Source organism: Ambystoma mexicanum, chromosome 8 (assembly GCF_040938575.1).
Source record: "Ambystoma mexicanum isolate Mex_15411 chromosome 8, UKY_AmexF1_1, whole genome shotgun sequence".
NCBI classification, from domain to species: domain Eukaryota; kingdom Metazoa; phylum Chordata; class Amphibia; order Caudata; family Ambystomatidae; genus Ambystoma; species Ambystoma mexicanum.
Window position 1 is genome coordinate 53025007 of NC_090929.1, and position 21368 is coordinate 53046374.

Sequence of the window (21368 nt, forward strand, 5' to 3'; positions counted from 1 at the left end):
CTAATTCCATTTTACAGTAAAGGTTACAAAACTATATGATCCAAGGAACTAGATGAAAATTACTATTCAGATTCCAGAAACTGCTTTCTAAGTAAATGTAGAGACAAAAGAATAACGCAGTGTTAAACAAATACGCTGTGCACCGGTCAGTCCCATAAGAACACTTATAGATACACTACTGAAAGACTTGATAATACAAACATTTCTAACCGGAGAATCTCTGTATGGAAGAGAATTAAAACAACCAACGTTCTTACGCACAGAGACTTGTAGCTTTCCCCAGAGCTAGACACATATTGGTCCTTGTTTGCCTAAAATATAAGACGAAACACTACTCCAGAAGAAACAAGGGGTGAATGGAAACAATCCTATATGAAGAGTTTCAAGTGAGAAGACGTATCCTTTTCAAATGTTTAATCAATAAAACTTATACTTAAAGTACTTTTGCATCTGCGCAGTCTTATTCCCACAACAAAATTTTAACATTTGGTGCCAGCGGTGGGATAAGCCTGAACACCATGGAGGCCTTAATTAAAACCTTAAGTGAAGGTCAACACCTTTTACAACAAGCGCTTCAATTGCAAAGTCAACAGGCACAAGCCGATCGACAGGCTTTTCAACAAGCCCTGCACGTCCAGCAAGCACAGCTAATAGAAGCCATGAATATACTGAGACATTCTCAGGTACCCGCATCAGTTTTGCAGAAATATGCTACAGGGGAGGATCTAGCACATTTCTTTGTAAGTTTTGACCGGGTAGCAAGGAATGGTCAGTGGCCGTAGATAGGTGGTGCCATTACATTGCACCCCTAATGACGGGGGAGATCCAAAGCGCTTATCAAGCTGCCAATCCTACAGGGGACACAAACTATTTTGACATAAAAAGGGTAGTACTTGAAAGATTAGGTCATGATGAGGAGGCCTACAGAATAAAGTTAAGAGAAATTAAACTTCAGGGAGAGGAAACTCCACGTCAATTATATTATTGTGTGAAAGAATTAGGAGACGAATTGTTACAACCTGTTACAACAACTACACAAGAAATGGCTGAACACATTATATTGGAACAATTCATAGAAGCACTCCCTTTACCTATCCAACGATGGGTTAAACAACACCATCATCCCAGTCTAATGGAAGCGGTAAATGTAGCATCTGCCTATCAGAAAGCAGGTCAAGGGCGAATGATAACTTATATGGCCCCTTCCAGAGTCAACGCTGGTTCCTCTTCATCTACCAAAAGACCTACAAATATACAAAGGTGGCCAAATTCGATGATAAGAAAACCAAACTGGGAAAATGCAAGACCTAGACCTACAAGTGAAGGCCCTCCCAATATTCGACAACCAAACATAAACACCAGAGGTCCACAATGCTTTGAGTGTGGAGAATGGGGACATCTAGCCAGACTATGCCCCAAAAGAACCAAGTCCGAACTGATGGATGTAGAAACGTTCGAGGTCTCAAAGGAGGGTGATTTACCGGAATCAGTTTCTTCAAACAAGTCTCCATATGTATACACGTGTGATGCTGAAGTCGATGGAATGCAGACACGAGCAATGATCGATTCTGGGAGTTGGCAGACTGCTGTCAGCTCTGAAGTGGTAGGTCGAATGCCTGAAACAAGTAGAAAGATACCAATTTGGTGTGTGCATGGGGATGTGAGAATTTATCCAACTAACGAAATCCAGATTAAAGTGGCTGGGGAGCAAATAGGTGTAAGAGCTGCAGTAATGCCTGTATTGCCGGAACCACTTCTAGTAGGGTCTGATGTCCCCAATTTTTCCCATTTGGTACAAAACATATATAAGAACTAGTTAGAAAGTGCCCCTTTTTATAATACAAAAAAAATTATTAGCCCTCTTTGGAAAGAGCGAAAGAGTCACATAGAAAGAAGAAAGTTGAAGAGAGAATATGGGGAGTATGAAATGTTTTGCCGATCACCGCTGACTGGAAGATAGATGAGCAGGGTGACACTTTTCAGATGGCTCAAGAGTTAGACCCACTTTTGAAACATGCTCGTGACTCTGTGACAGAGAATATGACGAAGAAGGGGCCCTTTTTTATAAGGGAGAAGGGGTTGTATGACCGAATTACACAAAATGCAGGAGAAGAAACCATTTGTCAATTGCTGGTCCCCAGTAAATACTATAAGACAGTACTCAAAGTCGCCCACATACAAGTTGGAGAAGGACATTTGGGACCGAGAAGAAGACGCAGAAGATCTTAGTAAGGTTTTTTTGGCCAGGAGTATATGCCCAAGTCAGCAGATTCTGCCAGGCCTTTTAGGAGTGTCAGAAAACAAATAGAGCTAATGTTTCAAAAGCTCCTTTACAATCGATGCCAATAGTTCTCAAACCATTTCATCGTATCGGTATGGACATTCTGGGCCCCCTTGATCCTACTAGTCGAGGACATAAATATCTCCCAGTACTGGTAGATTATGCTACAAAATATCCTGAGACCTTCCCGTTAAAGTCCATTATGGCTCAGCAAATTTGTGACGTGCTGGTACCATTTATAAGCCGTGTAGGCATTCCTAAAGAGATTGTGACAGACAGGGGCACCAATTTCATGTCCAGCATTCTCAAACAGGTCTTTGAGATTCTTCAAATCGAACAGCCGAAGACGACAGTGTATCATCCCCAAACTGATGGGTTAGTTGAGAGGTACAATCAAACGATTAAGCAAATGTTGAGGAAGTCAACTACACCAGGAGAGAGAAATTGGGGTAGAATGTTACCATGGATATTACTGACACTTCGTAACACTCCTCAGTCATCAACTGGATTTTCACCTTATGAACTTCTCTTCGGTAGAGCAGTTCAAACATTATTGGATATATTAAAAGAAAGTTGGGAGGAGCAACCTTCACAGGAAATGTATCTCACAGAATATGCTTACCAGTTGAAAGAGAGAGTTGAAAGATTGCAAACAGTGGCTAGGGACAATCTATTACAAGCTGAGGGGTGTCAAGAACAGTATTATAACCAAAAATCTCAGATGAGAAGTTTCCAGGTTGGAGACCAAGTGTTAGTTCTTTTGCCAACATCGGAAAACAAAATGTTAGCCACATGGAGAGGTCCCTATAAAATAGAGGAGGTACTTGGACCTGTAACCTACAAGGTTCCTCAACCAGAGAGGAAAATCCCGTTACAGACTTACCATGGGAATCTATTAAAGAAATGGGTAGAAATTACTCAAACCTTATCCATGATTAATACCAATGAACTACAGGCAGAACACTTTCCACAGACTGACAAAACCCAGCAGAAAAGAAGCATTGAATATAAATCCTGAGTTAAGTCAGGTGCAAAGACTAGATTTATTATATTTATTAGACAGATATTCGGATGTGTTTCCGTCTGTTCCAGGGAAGACTACTCTAGCTTTCCATCATATAAGAACACCTCCAGGTACCACAGTTAGGTTACGACCATACAGGATCCCAGAAACCAAGATACAGGCCATTAACCAAGAAGTGAAAGAAATTATCGGATTGGGAGTGATAGAACCCTCCCACAGTGACTGGTGTTCTCCGGTAGTCTTGGTTCCCAAACGGACGGGGGTTCTCGTTTTTGTATGGACTTCGGAAAATGGAATTAAATTTCAAAGTTTGATTCCTATCCAATGCTCAGAATAGAAGATCTATTAGATAAACTGGGGAAAGCAACATTTCTAACCACTATTGATCTGACCAAAGGATACTGGCAAATACTGTTAAATCCAACGGATAAAGGAAAAACAGCTTTTGCCACTCCCAGAGGACTTTATCAGTTTACAGTTCTTCCGTTTGGTCTACATGGGGCTCCTGCAAGTTTTCAGAGACTGATGAATTTGCTTATCAAGGGTCATGAACAATACATAGGCGCTTATTTAGATGACATAATTGTATTCAGTCAATCTTGGTCAGAACACCTGTTGCATTTGGAAGCTGTCCTCAAGACATTACAACAATCAAACCTTCCATTAACCCTAACAAAACTTATGTAGCCAATTTTCATACAAAGTATTTGGGATACTTTGTAGGTCAAGGAGTTATCAGACCACAAGAAGAAAAATTGACAGCAATTCAAAGGATACAGTTCCCAACGAATGCTAGACAAGTCCGAGCCTTCCTAGGGTTCATAGGATACTATCGAAGATTCATTCCTCAGTTCTCGACCATCGCAGCACCGTTGACTGATCTTTTGAAGTCATCTACTACCTCCAGGAAGGAATGGTGGAATAAAAAGACTGAAAAAGCCTTTAATGATCTTAAGAATGCTCTTACCGATAAAGCTATTTTACAAAGCCCAGACTATACTGCGCCTTTCTTTTTGCATACGGACGCTTCTGGAAAAGAACTTGGGGCAGTCTTGTTTCAAAACCAAGGTAAGGCCGAGAGGCCCATTTTATTCATTAGTAGGAAACTACTACCTCATGAACTACATTACGGAACCATTGAGAAAGAATGTCTAGCTGTAAAGTGGGCCATCAAGACTCCTAAATACTATCTATTGGGAAAATATTTTACATTAGTAACAGATCATGCTCCGTTGGTTTGGCTAACCAGGAATAAAGACACTAATCCCAGAGTATTAAGATGGTTTCTGTCACTTCAACCCTTCTCTTTACAAACTGTACATCATCCAGGTCGCTTGTTGGCCCAAGCAGACTTTTTGTCACATGCCCATGCCCTTCCCAATCGTAAGGGCCCAGAAGAGGGGGTTTGTGATGAGGAGGTCTCCAGCAATCACAGGCTGCATGACAGGGAAGAGGTCTCCAGCAATCACAGGCTGCATGACAGGGAAATGGTGAAAGGATGATGTGTGGGCAGTGCTAGTCTTGATTGACATCTTTTTGCTGCAATGGAATGTATAACAATAAAGGTCTCTGAATTGGGGTTCTTTTCTTTAACCCTCTTTGTTTTGGGTTGTCAGGAAATGGTCGAGCGAGAGGGAGAAGGAGAAGGAGAAGAAAATGTCTGTTACGACTGGGCGTTTTAATCTCAGCCCGCTATAACAGAGAACAAGAAGGAGAAGTCGGAGACACTATTATTACAGCATCGTTACGCTGCGTTCGTGAAGTTAAAATGAGTTGTGTTGCGCTGTTGCGCCAAAGTTGTGAAATGAGCTCATCATTTCAAAGAAATTGAAGCCGCTCGCAAGTGCTCTATCAGCTGTGAGAAAGAAGCGGAGGTGAAGCCCGAGAGCTGAGCGTTGTAGCTCTTGATGAGGCATCCTGAGCAGCATTGGTCCGCTCGATCAGCGGTAGTCGAGTGGATACTTGAACAGCTGTAAGGGAACAGTCCGCTATTCAGCTACGAAGGAGGAGGAGTCGAGGCCCAAAGTTAGCAGTTGACGGCAAGAGGAGGCAGGGTCTAAGGAGGCCTGACTACTGGAAGGTATGTGATTCGCTGGGGCATATACCGAGCCAATACTTCCTGCCTGCAGATAGCGGACGTATAAGAAGGGAAAATGATAACGTGAAAACCCGGGAGCTGGGTAAAATACGAAATGCCTCCTCAGAAAAACTAATTCCATTTTACAGTAAAGGTTACAAAACTATATGATCCAGGGAACTAGATGAAAATTACTATTCAGATTCCAGAAACTGCTTTCTAAGTAAATGTAGAGACAAAAGAATAACGCAGTGTTAAACAAATACGCTGTGCACCGGTCAGTCCCATAAGAACACTTATAGATACACTACTGAAAGACTTGATAATACAAACATTTCTAACTGGAGAATCTCTGTATGGAAGAGAATTAAAACAACCAACGTTCTTACGAACAAAGACTTGTAGCTTTCTCCAGAGCTAGACACATATTGGTCCTTGTTTGCCTAAAATATAAGAAGAAACAAGGGGTGAATGGAAACAATTCTATATGAAGTTTCAAGTGAGAAGACATATCCTTTTCAAATGTTTAATCAATAAAACATATACTTAAAGTACTTTTTTGTTTGCGCAGTCTTATTCCCACAATTAAATTTTAACAGCAACATTTGCAATAAAATTCAATATAACATTACATAGATAATATTGGTACAACAATACAGTTTAAAAATACTGACCAACAAAAAATATCTAATATCTAATATTTGGACAAATGAGAAAATTCAAAAAACTCAAACAAATGATTAATGAAAGAAGTGCACACATTCAATGTCCACTGTTTATAATCTCGTGAGGCTCAACACACACTCAATGATGTATTCATATATAATCACCACCCGTGGTAACAGGTCCCGTAATTCAAAATTCTACAAGGAAATAGAATTATGGATCTATCACTCAGGCTGTTTCCTTTCTAATAAAGATCGATAATATCATATAAATTGCTTGTAAAAAATTGCTTGTGAAAAATTGCTAGTAAAAAGAGGGTAGGGCTTACTTTGCAATTCGTATTCTGATGTTCATCCATGTGAGTATTATTCCACATCAGTGGGTACACTGGAGGTTACTTATCTTAACTGTTTGCAATGTTGTGTGCTAGTTCCCAGCTGTAAATACAAACATTGCACGATCCAATTACAACGTGGAACACATGTCCACCGAACTTCTCTGTGTTCGCCATTATATTAGCTGTACATTACGCTAGGCGCTTAAAGGCCCTAGGATGTTATCTTCGTCTATAAAAAAAACTAATAAGGGTTATTCGTAAGTTCCTTAACCGTGACCCATCCTATGTGTATCAGCTAACTCGCCTGTGATGATAGAATACTAATGCACATTAGTACTATGTAATCACATCGCGGTAACACGACCCGTTTCTGGGCGTTGTATATCTTGTATATCTTGATCAAAAAACTGCGAGCATAATGTTTCACTCACATTTATGAATGAAATATACAGCGGGTCCTGCGCCGCAAGAGTAAGTAATGCACGCTCCCGCTATAGTTTGCACTCACCTTTCGTTTGCATCTGAAGTAATACCCTGCCATTCTTTCAGATGGTGAGATAGTATGCCTACCACCGGTGTGTTGTGAGTCAAAACATCAGAGAGGTTTTGAGGCGGCTGAAGCAGTGGCTGATGGTAAAGATGCCACTGCTTGGGCGGGCTTTGCCCCTCTCCCTCTCCCACTACAAGGGAATCTTCTTTGGCCTCTTTCACCAGCCACTCCTCTTGCTCCTCCAATTGAGGAGTAGTAGCGAAAGGATCTACCCCTCCAAGACTGCCAACTGGGGTGAAAGGGCTGAGGCTGCCTAATAGCGGCACCTAGAGACTTGGCTGCTGCCTTTGAGGTTTGCAGCTTCTCAAGGCTTTCGTCAGCCTTGCTGCCAAAAAGATGAGACTCGTCAAAAGACCTATTAAGGAGTCTAAACTGCATGTCCTGTACAAATCCAGACTTCCTTAACCACTTAAACCTGCGTATCACAGTGCTTGCCACCATGGCTCTGCTGATACTGTAAGAAGAATCCAAACCCGACTTAAGAGACTCACACATGGCCTCTTTGCCATCTTTTACAATGGCCAAGAAGCCATCTCTTTCCTCCACTTTGGGAATAGGTTCAGCCGCTATGGATATACAGTCCCATAGGGTGTAGGTGAATTTCGCATGGGCAAATGTAGAGTTGCCTGATTTGAAAGCCATGCTCCCAGCAGAAAAGACTTTCCTTGACCAAGCGTCTATACGTTTATCATCCCGATATGGTGAGATGGTTGGATAGGCGCCTGCTTGGAGGTAACAGTTGCTGCTTGCACCACCAAACTTTCTGGTGTAGGATGTTTTGACAAGTAGCTGGGGTCAGTACTTGATGGCCTATTTTTTCCCACATCTTTATTGATTGCCGGACTTGATTACGGTGCTTCCCAATTTGCACGTACTCTCTTTTGAAGAGCGACATGAAATGTAGGATAGGATCCCTTTGAGGAACTTTGTCTAGGATAGCTGTGAGATCATCCTGTTCGAATGGGAGGGCAGGGCTGCTCCATCCCAGATACTCAACGACCTTGGTCTTTAATTGTGTGTACGAGGTATCTGCGTGCTCATCTGGTTGTGGCTTACAGAAATCCAACTCTGGTGAGGTGTCCACTCCACTGGCCATCTGTAAATTTTCAGGTAGGCCCTGCAACCTAGATTCTTCTGATATAAAGCTATCAGGGACATTAAGAATGCCATACTGCAATCCAAAGGGTGGATCATTGTCATCAGAATGTTCATCGTCCTCATAAATGTATGTGAGTGACTTAAAGAAATCCTTCCTAGGCAAAGGTGTGAAGGTTTTCTGAATTAATGGCAAAGACGTTGATGCCTTTGATGGTTCCGAGCCAGAAGCCGATGGAGTCGTTGATGTTTTTGATGAAGACGCCTTGGGTGTCAAGGCCTTGATGGCTCTCGATGAGAATCAGGCCTTCAACCCAGGCTCGAGGGCGCATGGGATTTGGCTCAAGCCGTTTCCTTACCGGCTGTCAGGAGTAGGGTGTGGGGCAAGCCCAGGAGACAGTATAGGAGAAATTGAGGTAAAAACTACGGTTCCCAGCATGCTTAAGGGCGAATTGTAGTCACTGGAGTTCGCGCCGTGAGGCAACTGGAGCCCATCAGGGGAGTATTTATCCGTTGACCGCCCGTGCACAGGTGCTGATAATTGATGTTGTGCAGCACTGGCGGTTTGGACAGCGTGTATGGGGCTCTGGATGAACTGATGGCAATCTGGGTAATCAGGCAATCACAGGGGCGAGCAGGGGTTGCAGGCAATCGCGGCGGTGAGAGAGAGTTGTCGGCCCAAGTCTGTTGAACCTTGAAGGCTATGGCAGTGACTCTTGGAGGCAACACAGCTCACTCGGCAGCTTTCCCCAGCCGTGGCGGTGAACCTTCCATATTACTGCTTTGAGCTCCAGACTATGCGCGGCAGTGGCTCCAGCTACGGCGCTTCAACAGCGGCATGTCCTAATGTCCGGGTGTACTCTCGAGTCACCCAGACCCTAAGATAAGTACATTCAAGTATTTACTTTAATGCCTTGAGCATGGTGTTTCAGTGCTAAATTCTGAGCGATTTTCATGAGCTACTGGTGTTGGGTCAGTAGGTTGTTGGTAACTTTGTTTATACCCAGAGTATGAGGCAATACTCGCAGTAAAGAGAGGAATCTTTACTAATTCAGGCATCCAACTACAGACAATCATGATCTATATTTTCGCTTATGTTTGCTCACTTTCAATGTGTCATGTTGAATTAATGTAGGGAAGATTCCCTTGTGTGTGCCATACAGTTTATGTTGCTTCATGTTTGCTATGTGTTATACATGTTATACACACGCGTACATGGTCATGGGTATGTTAGAGTATAATTAAGAACCCTAGGTGCTACATAGTATATTCAGGAGTTAGATAGGATAGGCAGTATCAAGCATGGAGTGCAGGACTATGAAGTTTCAGTATTAAGTGATGTGTTAAGAAATGCATGTTTTCTCTTCCCTACCTCCCCTTTGTCATTCCACACCCTTTCCCTAACTCTGTCTTCCCCCATTGGCTGCCACGTGGTTATCTGTGTATTTACATTCAGATGCCCATGCCAACCACGGTGGTAGGGTCCATCTATTCGGCTCCTGTGGTTCGGGAGAGGGGGTTGAGACCCTTTCATCCCTCATTTGACTTGACACCGGCTTCAGAAGGTACGGTAGGAGCATGGCCGACTTGCTTCGAGGGTTTCTGGCTCTCGAAAAATGTTTGCATTTCCTGCCTGAATGATTCCCATTCAGCCAGAGTAAAGGCCTTATTGGGACAAGATAATAGTCCTCTCTTTGGAGGAGTCAGACGAAGTAGGCAATTTGTTTAATCTTCTTCTGTCGAGGAGATTCGTCTCTCGCTTCGTCGGAGGAATGTTTTTTCAACGGGGTAGTCGAAGGGGATTTTTTGGGGCGTCTACCTACCACCAATTTCCCTTTACGTTCCATCAGAGCTTTTCCGGTCATCGACTGACACTTCTGACAGGCCAGGGTTCTTGTGCTCCACACAGAGACACCGCAAGCACACTCGATGTGGGTCCGTTGCAGTCTTGCCATTTTGTAAACTCAGTCTTTGGGGTAGTCAGTGGCCTCATCACACGGAAGGCGGTAAGAGTTAACGGTCACCGGTAAGGGTACCGGTGACCGTTAACCCTTACCGCCTTACTACGAGGTCCCCTTGCGGGACCCGACCTTAACGGCTGGTGTAGACCAGCCGTTAAAGTTGGGACCCGCAAAGGGACCTTGGTGCTAATTACGGTACCGCAATTTGCGGTACCGTAATTAGCTCCTTCCCCATTCCCATTATGCCCTATGGGGCACAAATGGGAATGGGGAAGCGCCATGGAGAAAGGGGGAATTACTGCCCGCCAACCTTGGAATGGGATGGTAATTCCCCTTTCCTCCATGGTGGTACCGGTATGGTACCGGCGGCAACCATGGTGCTAATAGCACCATGGTTTACGCCTACTGTGTAATGAGGCCCATAGACATTATAGACAATTTTCGAAGAAAATGATGACGCGCGCCGTAGTTCACAAAGCGAAAGCTTACTTGGAAAAACAGATCTGAAGCCAATGAGCGATGCGCGTGCCATATGTACCTTTGATGACATCGGGCCTCATTACACGGAAGGCGGTAATCCAGGGTGCTATTAGCACCCTGGACCATGCCGGTAAATTACCGGCACCGCCTTGGCGGAAAGGGGATTTACCGCCCCATTCCAAGGTTGGAGGGGCGGTAAATCCCCCTTCCGCCATTGCCCTTCCCCATTCCCATTTCTGCCCCATAGGGCTCTATGGGAATGGGGAAGGCGCTAATTACGGCACCGCAATTTTGCGGTGCCGTAATTAGCTCCGAGGTCCCTTAGCGGGTTGGTTATTAACGCCTGCAAGAAGCAGGCGTTAATTCCTCCAACCCGCAAAGGGACCTCGTAGTACGGCGGTAAGGGTTAACGGTCACTGTTGCCATTAACGGTGACCGTTAACCCTTACCGCCGTCCGTGTAATGAGGCCCATCATCCTCGAGACGGAGGATCTCGAGGGATATCAAGTCGAATGCATTGACACAGTCCTCTGCCGAAAATGTTTTCCAAACCAACTGAAGCTGGATATTGGAGATATCAAAAGATGAGGAACATTAGGGAGGACACAATCCATTCGAAATAACATGTAAAGGAAAAATGGTACAACCCACAGTGTATGTAACGAATGTTGGAGGAAATCTACTTTCTTGGAGCTGTCAAGTGAGCTTGGGAACAAAATTATATTCTAATTGGGACGAACATGTGTATAATGGGTGCAAATGTAGTAGAAAACACTAAAAAAGAAGAAAAGTGTGGAGGAGAGTGTGATAAAGGTGAAAAAGAGAAGTGGGCACCCAAAGTCTTTCAAGAAAGTGTGGGATGTTTGAATACATTTGTTCACAAGATAAAACTAAAAAAGAACGCAATTCTGTTTGCGGCAAAAGTTAGGCCAGCGCCTTTGGCATGTAAAAAGGAAGTGGAAACAGAAATTGAGAAAATGTTGAAAGATGGCATAATTGATAAGTGGGAAGCCTCTAAGTGGGTGAGCCACACTGTTATTGTGAAATAGGCAAATGGAACAATTTGGTGATGCATAGATCTCAGAGAGGTTAATAGAAATGCCATTACCAGAAATCGATGAGATGATCACCAATCTTAAAAGGTCCAAAATATGTTATTTTAGAATTGCGCTCTGCGTATCATCAATTAAAAATGCATCCCTCATCTTATGAGATACTCACGTTTATTACGCATGTAGGCCTGTTTAGATGTGTTAGAATGCCTCTGCTGCCAGCGTGCCATGCATAGCATTTTAGAAGGGCTGGGTGCTGTTAGGTTTTATCAGGATGACATTTTAGTGTGGGGAAAGGATTGTTAGGGAGAATTCTCATAAATGTGTTCATTCCCTACATCCTAGAGACCCCCAGCAACTTTGCTGGATTTTGAGGACTAATAAAGTTACTCCCAATAGTGACTACCTTACTCCTAGTCCATAGTCCCCTTTCCTCCATACTTTTGGGACATTCCGTTCTGTGGGACGGGACCGTAGCACTTTTTGTAAAAAAGCATCAAATTGAAAAATGAGTCAGTCTTCTTTTTTACACGGGGTACGCGCACGGCCGTATCCCCGCCCTCCTTGGCTCTGCCCCACGCATCGCCCTTCAGTCCTTTACTATCGCCAGGTCTGAGACCATTTAAGCAATAATAGGGGATACTTATTAGAGGGGAAGGCAAGCGGGCGTATGGAGGGAAGGAGACTATAGACTAGGAGTAAGGTAGTCACTACAGTGAGTAACTTTATTATACTCCTACGTCCCATCCCCTTTCCTCCATAGTTTTGGGAGATTACCAAGCACTCCTTACAGGATAACGGGTGGATGGAACTCCTTTACTGAAAGAGGTTTTTAAGAACAGTTTGCCCAAACTGAGCATCAGCCCTGGAGCTCAGGTCCAAGAAGTAATGCTTCACAAAAGCTGATGTGGAAGCCCACGTGGCTGCTTTGGCAATGGTTTCCCGGGGAACATATTTTTGGAAGGCAATGGCAGCTGCCTTGCCCCGCACAAGATGGGCATGAATTCCCTTTGGAGGTTGAAGGCCCTGAACGGAATACACTTCAGAGATACAGGAAGCAATCCATCCGGAGATAGTTGCTTTCGAAGCCGGCTTTCCTTTTGGGTCTCCGAAGGTCACCAAGAGCTGGGAAGAGCTCTGAAGATTAGATGTTCTGTCCAAATAAAACTTAAGAGCTCGCCTTACATCCAAATTATGCAGAACCCTCTCGGCATCTGAAGCCGGTTCTGGGAAGAAAACTGGTAAGGAAATCGACTGGTTCAGATGAAAATCAGATACCACCTTTAGAAGGAAAGAGGGATTGGGCCGGAGGATTGTGAAAGGGGAGGAATGGATGTTCTACCGACAAGGCTTGAACCTCGGTTACACGCCTTGCCAAAGTTACCGCAATCAGAAAGGCCATTTTCCATTAAAGGAATTTCAAGTCTGCCGTAGCCATGGGTTCTAAGGGTTTATGACATAAAGCAGTAAGGACCACATTCAGATCCCACTTAGGATGCGGGCTGCGCACAGGTGGATACAGATGCAACAGAACTGCAAAGTGCCTTTTAATGACAGGGTTTGTCAAAGAAAAAGAGCAAGAGTCTGTGGACAGTTAGGCGGCAATAGCCGACAAATAAGTCCTACAAGACAAAACATGCATGCCTGAAGCTGCCAGATGAGAAATGAAAGACAGCACAGTGTCGATAGCAGCTTCTCTGGGGCCTAAATTCTTTGCTAAACACCATGGACAGAAACTGAGCCATTTGTTCCTATAATGAGACTTGGTCGATGGTTTTCTAGCCGCTTGGCTAATACGCATATTATCCGCAAACAAATTTAAACTCTCTAAAGATTTGAGCTCAGGCACCAGGCCGCCAAGCTGAAAGATTGTGGGCAGGGATGCCACAACTGCTGATCGCTCTGGTGAAGCAGGTGGGGAATCAGCGGAAGCCTGATCCGTGAGCGGACTGACAGATGCTGAAGCTCCTAAAACCAGAATCTGGATGGCCAGCACGGGGCTATGAACAAGAGAGTGCAATTCGACATTTTCCCCGAGCTTGCACAGCGCCCGGTGAATCAGAGGAAGAGGCGGGAAGGCGTAGGCCCTCATGTTGTGCCACAGAATCTCGAGAGCATCTCCCAGGGAAGAGGCTCCGAGCCCGTTCCTGGAAGCATAAAGAGGAAGTTTCCTGTTCAATGACGTCGCCAAGAGGTCCACTTCTGGAGTGCCCCAATGGCAAAAATGTTTGGAGAGGATGTCCGTGTTCAGCTCTCCCACTCGTAGCTGACCACCGCTCACCGGCTGAGAGAGTCTGCCGTTACATTCAGTTGGCCCGGAATGTGTACCGGCAACAACCAAACACTGTGCTGAATGGCTCATTCCCAAATTTGAATGGCTAGATCTACAAGGGTAGGTGACCTGGTACCCCCCTGCTTGTTGACATAAAACATGGATAGCGCAATGTCTGTGCGGATGCGGACCACCTTGTTCACAATCCCTGGCTTGAAAGCTTTGAGTGCCAGGAAAATCGCCAGAAGTTCCAGATAATTTATGTGAAATAGTCTTTCCTGCAGCGACCACAGGTTGAAAATCTGAAGATGATCCATCGTCGCGCCCCACCCGATGAGGGAGGACTCTGTCGTAATGGTCACCTGAGGGGAGGGCTCCTGAAAGGGTGCACCCACCGACAGATTGCTGGAAGAAGACCACCAAAGGAGATCTGTCATCATGTAGGGTGGAACCGGAATCATTTTGATGTCCGGGTCCACCGCCTGGAGCCAGGAGCTCTGAAGAACCAACTGCGTAAGTCGCATCTTGAGACGCGCCAGGGGAAGAGCAGGCATGCACAAGGCCATGGGGCCCAGAAGCCTCTGGAACCACCAGGCGGACATGCTCTCTGACTGAATGAAGACTTGACACGTGGTTAACAGATCCTCCATCCTGTCCACCGTCAAGTACACCCTGCAGTCAATCGTTTTCCAACAGAAACCCGGGAATATCAGGTCCTGAGAGATCATCATGGAGGATTTGTGCCAGTTCACCGACAGCCCAAGACTGAACAGGAGCTGAAGGAGAGACTGAAGATTGTTTGAGGCTTTCACCTGTACTGGAGGACAAAGAGATCTCTGAACGGGCCCATGAGATTCAGAGCTTGCCCCCCGGCACCTTTAAACAAGATAGCCACACCATGAAGAGGATGGGGTGCGGGATTCACTTACACCATCACCAATCAATGAGGACAAGTCAACGGTTTGGCAAAGGGAAGTCTGTTTAATGACAAGTACAGAAAACGGGGAAACAAATGGTAATCAACATTGATGCGATTGCCTGTCTTGCTTCAACTCCCAAATTCTTCATTCAGACAGCAATAGTTATACCCAAAAATCATCATCATTGACGTGTAACACTCATAAGTTTATCATGCAATTCTATTGGTTGGAAAAGGTAACTTAAGTATAGGTGCTATATCTGTATATGGTAACAAAGCGTAGGGATTGGATAACTCTTATTGGGTGGGTGTCTATGCCCATCCCTCTACATCACTCGTGATAGACGTCACTACAAGCACAACGTCTAATTGGTTCTACAGTTATAGGACCCTAGATTATTCGGTCCATTGTGATTGGGTGGGTTACACCCCTAGGCATAAATCTCTACTTTAATTAGCAGCATGCAGAATAGACACCCAGGTGCCTTGTGCCCCAGGATTCACCCTGCCTCCCTTCCATCAATCAGTACTTTAGGGCTATGTGTCAATTAGTTGGCTGAGGATGGCCTCGAAACTATAGCTTCTTATCTGGGAAAGTTATGGCATCCTCGGGTTCTGGGTGACATCAGATGTTCGTACCTCTTCGCCCTTGGCTGGTCATGTGTCTGTTCACCGTGAATCTTCTTCATTTTCCTTGTATTCGTGTATTTGATTCTCCCGTAGCCTCGCCACCTGCCTGGGGTCTCTTTATCTCAACCGTCACTGCCTGGCTGCTATGCTCTGAAGTCTCGATTCTCCGGAGGTGCCTCTCTCCTCCCTTCCTTAGGTTGACCTTGAATTCCCAAGCATGAGCTACTTCTCACTAGATTTTGATTCCGCTCTTCCCTTTGGCTTTGGCTGGAATATGAATCTTGGTCTTGCTAGCCCTTTGCAGCCTGGGCTTAATTCTGCTTTTACAAACTGGAGTCGCACTTGTATAGTGTGCTTTATTGAGGTAGATATATAGTTGGTGCATGCCGCTCTATTCTTCTACTAAGCATTGCAAGCAGTATCGTTCTCTTAGCTTCTTGCGTTCCGAGCCTATTTACAGGCACTTCAGTCAGTTACGTGTGTTTATTTCACTTATTGGTTACGTTTCTTTATATTAACGTCTTTTCTCTTACACGTCCTTTACAACTTTATTCCTAACAATTCACCCTTGTGTGTCAACTTTCGTTCGTCGTTTATGTTCATCTGTACGACTGTCCAGGTTCTTATGTCACCACCATTTCCCTTCCATTAAGGCTCTTTGGGTCTCTTCGGGGACATCTGTAAATAGTGTTCATTGCGTGTTAACTGCTGGTACGGTTGTCTGAGTGGGTACCGAGCTGCCCAAGGTAGTCTAGTTTTAGGCAACAGGTATTGCTCTTCTGATGTGCACTGGGCAGAGTCCTAGAGTTGCTCTTTGTTGGCTCATTTGTTCCTCATATGTCACATACTTTGGCGAGTATGTTTCTGGCACCTCACTATGTGGGGTTGGGATGTAGGCCATGTCTGGGACCTCCTCTACACTCCCCCCTCTGGTTGGTTCATCGACTACTTCTGCAACCTCCTTTGGGTTCGTCTTACTTGGTTCTTCAGCATCTTGAACATCGTCTTCTGGGTTTGTACATGATAGTATGAACGGGTGTGTCTTTGTAGTCCATATCTTTATCACTCCTTTTAGACTTCCTGCTGTCTTTACATGTTCGTCTTTGTTCCAGGTCATAAGCTAACATTGTCCATTTGGGCTGCAATAGATCCATTTTCCTTTGTACTGGTATTCACAAAGTTTCTTATTTCTTCATCAGTTAAGTCTCTGGGCTTCCATTCTGTTTCAACATCGACTATGACCTTCATCCCAATGGCTTCCTTTGCAGTTTTCTGGCATTATGTGATGATTATTTCGAAAACACAGACTCCTAATAGTATCATCAGTAGCAGGGCTCCCAGAAGCTTGAGTATGTCCGCCATCCATTGTGGGACCCAAGAGAATAATGCTCTGAACCAGGTGTTGTCATCTATTCCATCAGTTTCATCAGTCATCTGGTTCTGTAGGTGTGTTAGCATGCTTGTGGCTTCTGTTAAGGTTCCATTGTCTTCATCATGTGAAGGTATAAATGTGCAACATGATTCTCTGATTTTTGCACAAACACCTCCATCCATCGCTGTGATCATGTCAAGTACATATCTGTTCTGTAGGGTCATCAATCGGATTGCTCTTAGTTCTTCTTTGATTGTGTTGAATCCTTTTATGGTGGTGTTAATGATCTGCAATAACTCCCATCTGGTTATTTGCAACCATTTTGCATTTACTCCTACTTGGATGTGTGGCAAGAGTAGTGTTGTGAATACTGTGGAGGTGAGGCTAAACAGCCTGTGTTCATATGGGATTGCATAAAATGCTTTTTCCGATTTGGCAGAAAAGTAATTTTCCCTCTTCATTCGGGACACCAGTTCCACAGACCTCCTTTTCCTTAGGTGCGCATCTGCTTTCGGGAAATTGTCTATACTCAGGTCGCTTTTCGGGATCATTAGTGCAGGAACGTGGACGTTCACTAGTGTGCATATGCCTCCCCAGCCTCTCGGCAGTCTTATGTATGCTTTGGATCTGCATGCCCAGTAATGGTCCATAATAACTGCGGCCCCCTGAGTCATACCAGGAGCTTCAAAGATTCGTCCGCAGTTTTGATTCTCTCCCATCTTCCTTGTGCCATTGCTTCTGAAGCACAATTTCAGGCTTTCCAGTGGTACTACTTGCAAGGGTCCTCCTCTGTCTTCGACCCATGTCAACAACTTTACCAATGTCAGCCATTGAGGTTTGCATAATCTCTGTGAGTTCTCTATTGCTTCCTTGCAGGCTCCAAGGACCATCCACGCTCGGCATATCACCACTCCTGCTTCCCATCCGTCTGAGGATAGCACTGTTCCCCAAATCTGCACCTGGCCTATATTCTTCCAATTTTGGGCTTCTTCTGGAGTTTTACCTTGGACATTCAGTCTCCGGTAAATTTCCCATCTTGTGCCTGCTCCTTTCGCTTCTAGCTTTGCATATCTGATCACGCGATTCCTGGTATGAGCTCTGTTTCTTGTCTTAATGTCCTGGATATAGTCCTCTTCATCGGGATATGCTGTTTCTGTTGCCCATATAAGTGAGGCATCTTTTCCCATGAACTGTCCTCTGGTGTTGCACATTGCTACGTGTGATAACCAGTGTGCTGTCGGGACATCAATTTCTACAGCTAAGAAGATCTTGGATTTTCCCATGCTGTAAAGGTAAGAGTACACAGACATAGCATTCTCCTTCAGCTTTCTTCTTCCCACCTCTTTCATGTGTTGGTACCAAATGTTATTTCCTAGAGGTGCTGTGCTGTCCAGGTAATCGTTCAATCCATTGTTGTCTTCATGTGGACTTCTCTTTATTCTTAGTGTCTTTCTGTGGTCTGTCATAACTACACCTCTAAACGTGTCGGTGTGGGTTTTCCTTGCTGGAGGACTCTTGGGCATGCTTGTCAGTGAAGTAGGTTTCATTGGCTGTATTGCTGTGATAAGAGGCGGTTTTGCAATTTTCTTCCTTCCTCTTGTGTCCTTTTGTGGGGCTCCTTCAACCACCTGTGTATCATCTGTCCGACATATGACTGCGTCTTGGGCCTGGTGCTTGTTTACTGTGTTGGAACTGGCATACTTGTCACTCTAGTCTCTGTAGTTTTATTTTCCATCTCCTCATGTATTTTCTTTGCTTTAGCTATAAATGGGAATAAATGATCTATCAGCATTTGTGTCTCTTCAGTGAATTTTCTCATAGCCACTTCTGTCTTCTCAAGGTACATTCCACTTTGCCACTCATTTAAAGCCAACACTAAACTTTGGCTCCGCGAACAGGATGCTTCAGTAGCAACCCTGGCACCTCTCAGCTACTAGAGCCATGGTGAGATTCCGACCGCTCTCAGCTGTCCCTTCACATGTCTATACTTTATCTCAGATGTGCACTATCTGCACAGGTGCTTCTCCCTACCTACCTTGAGGTAAATATAGCCTGAAAATGGCAGCCGTAGTGCTTCTTTGTATATTTTTCCCGTAACTGTACATATACTTTGCTTGTCATCATTATTATTAACTGTTATCCATTGATCTTGATGTATTTATAACCTGCAATTGTATATTGTTCCTTATTGCCTGCAACTCGTAACTTCCATAAACATGCGCCCGTAAGCCTTTGGGCAACGTGCGCAATGTAAATAAATAAATACAAATACAAATATACCTGAATCCCAGCCGCTCTGGGGGAACTCTGTCTCCGGAACTTCTCATCCATCTGCAAGAGGGAAAAGACACTACAGGTTAGCGTGGAAACATCTAGAGGCGCCGGAAACCGTGCTTACTCACTGCATTTCTTCTTCATAACCGGCATCCACGCTGAAAATGTTGCGGCACCTAAAAGACACAGAAAAAGAACTCAGTTCAATACAAATACGAAAGGTTCGCATCGCACTCTCACTCACCTTCAGCACTACTCATCTCAGCAGCACGTCACCATCCCCGAACGCCGGCCATCATCTAAAGAAGGAAAGGAACAAAGTTAGAGAACTGTTCAAAAGACTCATTATACTTACCTGTCGGGCTCTTGCTAGTGAAGTAACACGGCAGCAACGAGCCTGCATCAATCAACGCGCCCCTGCGCCGAAAGCAGGACGGAGAGCACACTTTCCAAGAAAACAAGGTGGGCTGTAAATCAAAGGGAAGGGTTGGACCCCGGGGAAGAAGGGGTTCAAGCACACAGAGACAATAGGGAGTTGAACTCTACCAATCCTGTGTTTCAGGCCCAGTCTCCAGTCGAGTAGACTCCAGGGAAGGGTTTGAGGTTGTAAGAGGTTAGAACAGGCTGAGTGACGTCCCCGTGGATACCAGGTGAGAGTTACAACTTGCCCTTGTTCGTGTGCATTCAGTGTAGTGTATGTACGCGTGTAGTGGTCAGTGCTACATTTTCATTCATTCCGTGCTGACCCTGTCTCCAGCTTTTCTCTTCATTCGTTACCTCAAGTGTGTATGATTCGCTGCTAATTGCATTCAATTTTAGTTTGTTTACCTTACCATCAGATTTTCTTGGAACCGGAATGACTATATAGGGTCTGGGTGATTTCGTGGGATTCATGCGTACATTATCTGGTGGGTGCACTGAAATTGGAACGCATCGTGCACCAATAAAGAATGCAGTTCTGATAATTAGAGACACAAAAACAATAATAATCACTATGCATGTACACATAACTGCGCGATACGACAATTTGCAGCACTTTCTTCCAGGAAAGTGGGGTCGCCCCTCTGTTTGTGGGAGGACCAGGTTACTGTTCTGGGCCTCCATCTCAATCAAGTTACTGTCAGTGTTTAATTCCTTTCACTTTACTCCATTATTGTCTCTCGGAAAGTTTGCACCATAAAGTGTCTTGTGCTTCGTGAGTGTCCCCCCTCTCAAGGGTGGTGATTGTCTCTGGTTACAGGATACAGTTCCCTTGCTAGACTATGGAAAAAGATTAGACTATCCCCTTTGGTGAGTCACATTCATTATGCATATTCAAAATAGGTAAGTTCCCAATGCACTCCCCGAATCTGCTTCACTCCTGAGGACATGCTGGAACCTGTTCAATGCTGAAAAGATGGAAAAGGTGGTATACTCGAAATTAAACAAAAATAAAAATAAAATAAGAATGAAAATAGAAAATAAAACACAACAGTGAATTCTCTTCTCTGCTCTTCTCGATCTGTCCCTCGGTGGAAAGATTAAGTACTGTGTCTCTGCCTCTTGGATCTGTCCCTCGGCGGAAGGTGAAGAACTGTGTCTCTGTCTCTTAGATCTGTCCCTCGGCGGATGGTTTCACTGGAATCTCCGTAAATATTCTCGCTGAAAGTTGGACAGCTCTACCTGGAGCATGATCCCATGAAGGATTGTTCCCATTTGTGAAACATTAGCTGGATCTCTGATGAAGGTGATGACGTCAACCTCGGCAGGTCTCCCCACCATTTCTGGATAGTCAGTGACTAGACGGAATAGGACATTGTGGACCAGCCTGCTGTCCTCGGGTGAAAGGGACATTGTCCTGCTTTGCTGGTTCCGAGATCATAGGCCTTTCTTTTGAAGTGAACAGTCTTTACACTTTCCTGCTCTGTGGATTGCCACTACGTAGTTGAGCTTGATCCACAGTTGGTTCAAATGTTTCTTGGGTCTCTAATGTAGTTTAGTGTGTCCGTGGTTCTCCCGACTAGTTCTGGGCACTCCTCTATGATACGAAAGAAAAGCGTATAAGTGAGTTCATCTATGATTACCTGTGGCGGAGGCATTCGTGTGCTTATCACTGTGTTCGAGTAATTCCGCAAAGGCTTCCACAATGACAGTCAGTAGTTGCCAGATAATTCTTTTGTTGGCAGGATCTTGAATAAAGTCTGTGACACTGGTGACTCTCCCTACGAGTGACAGATATGAAATTACCACTAACTGGAAGTAGGTGAGTACATCCCATGTGAGATTTCTGCTGGGAGGTACCATGGGATCTGCAATTAAAGTCTTGGTGTCGGCTGCTTCAGGATACTGTTTTATGCTCTTAAACGAAAAGTCTTTGCTCTCATTCTATCAAAGTCTTA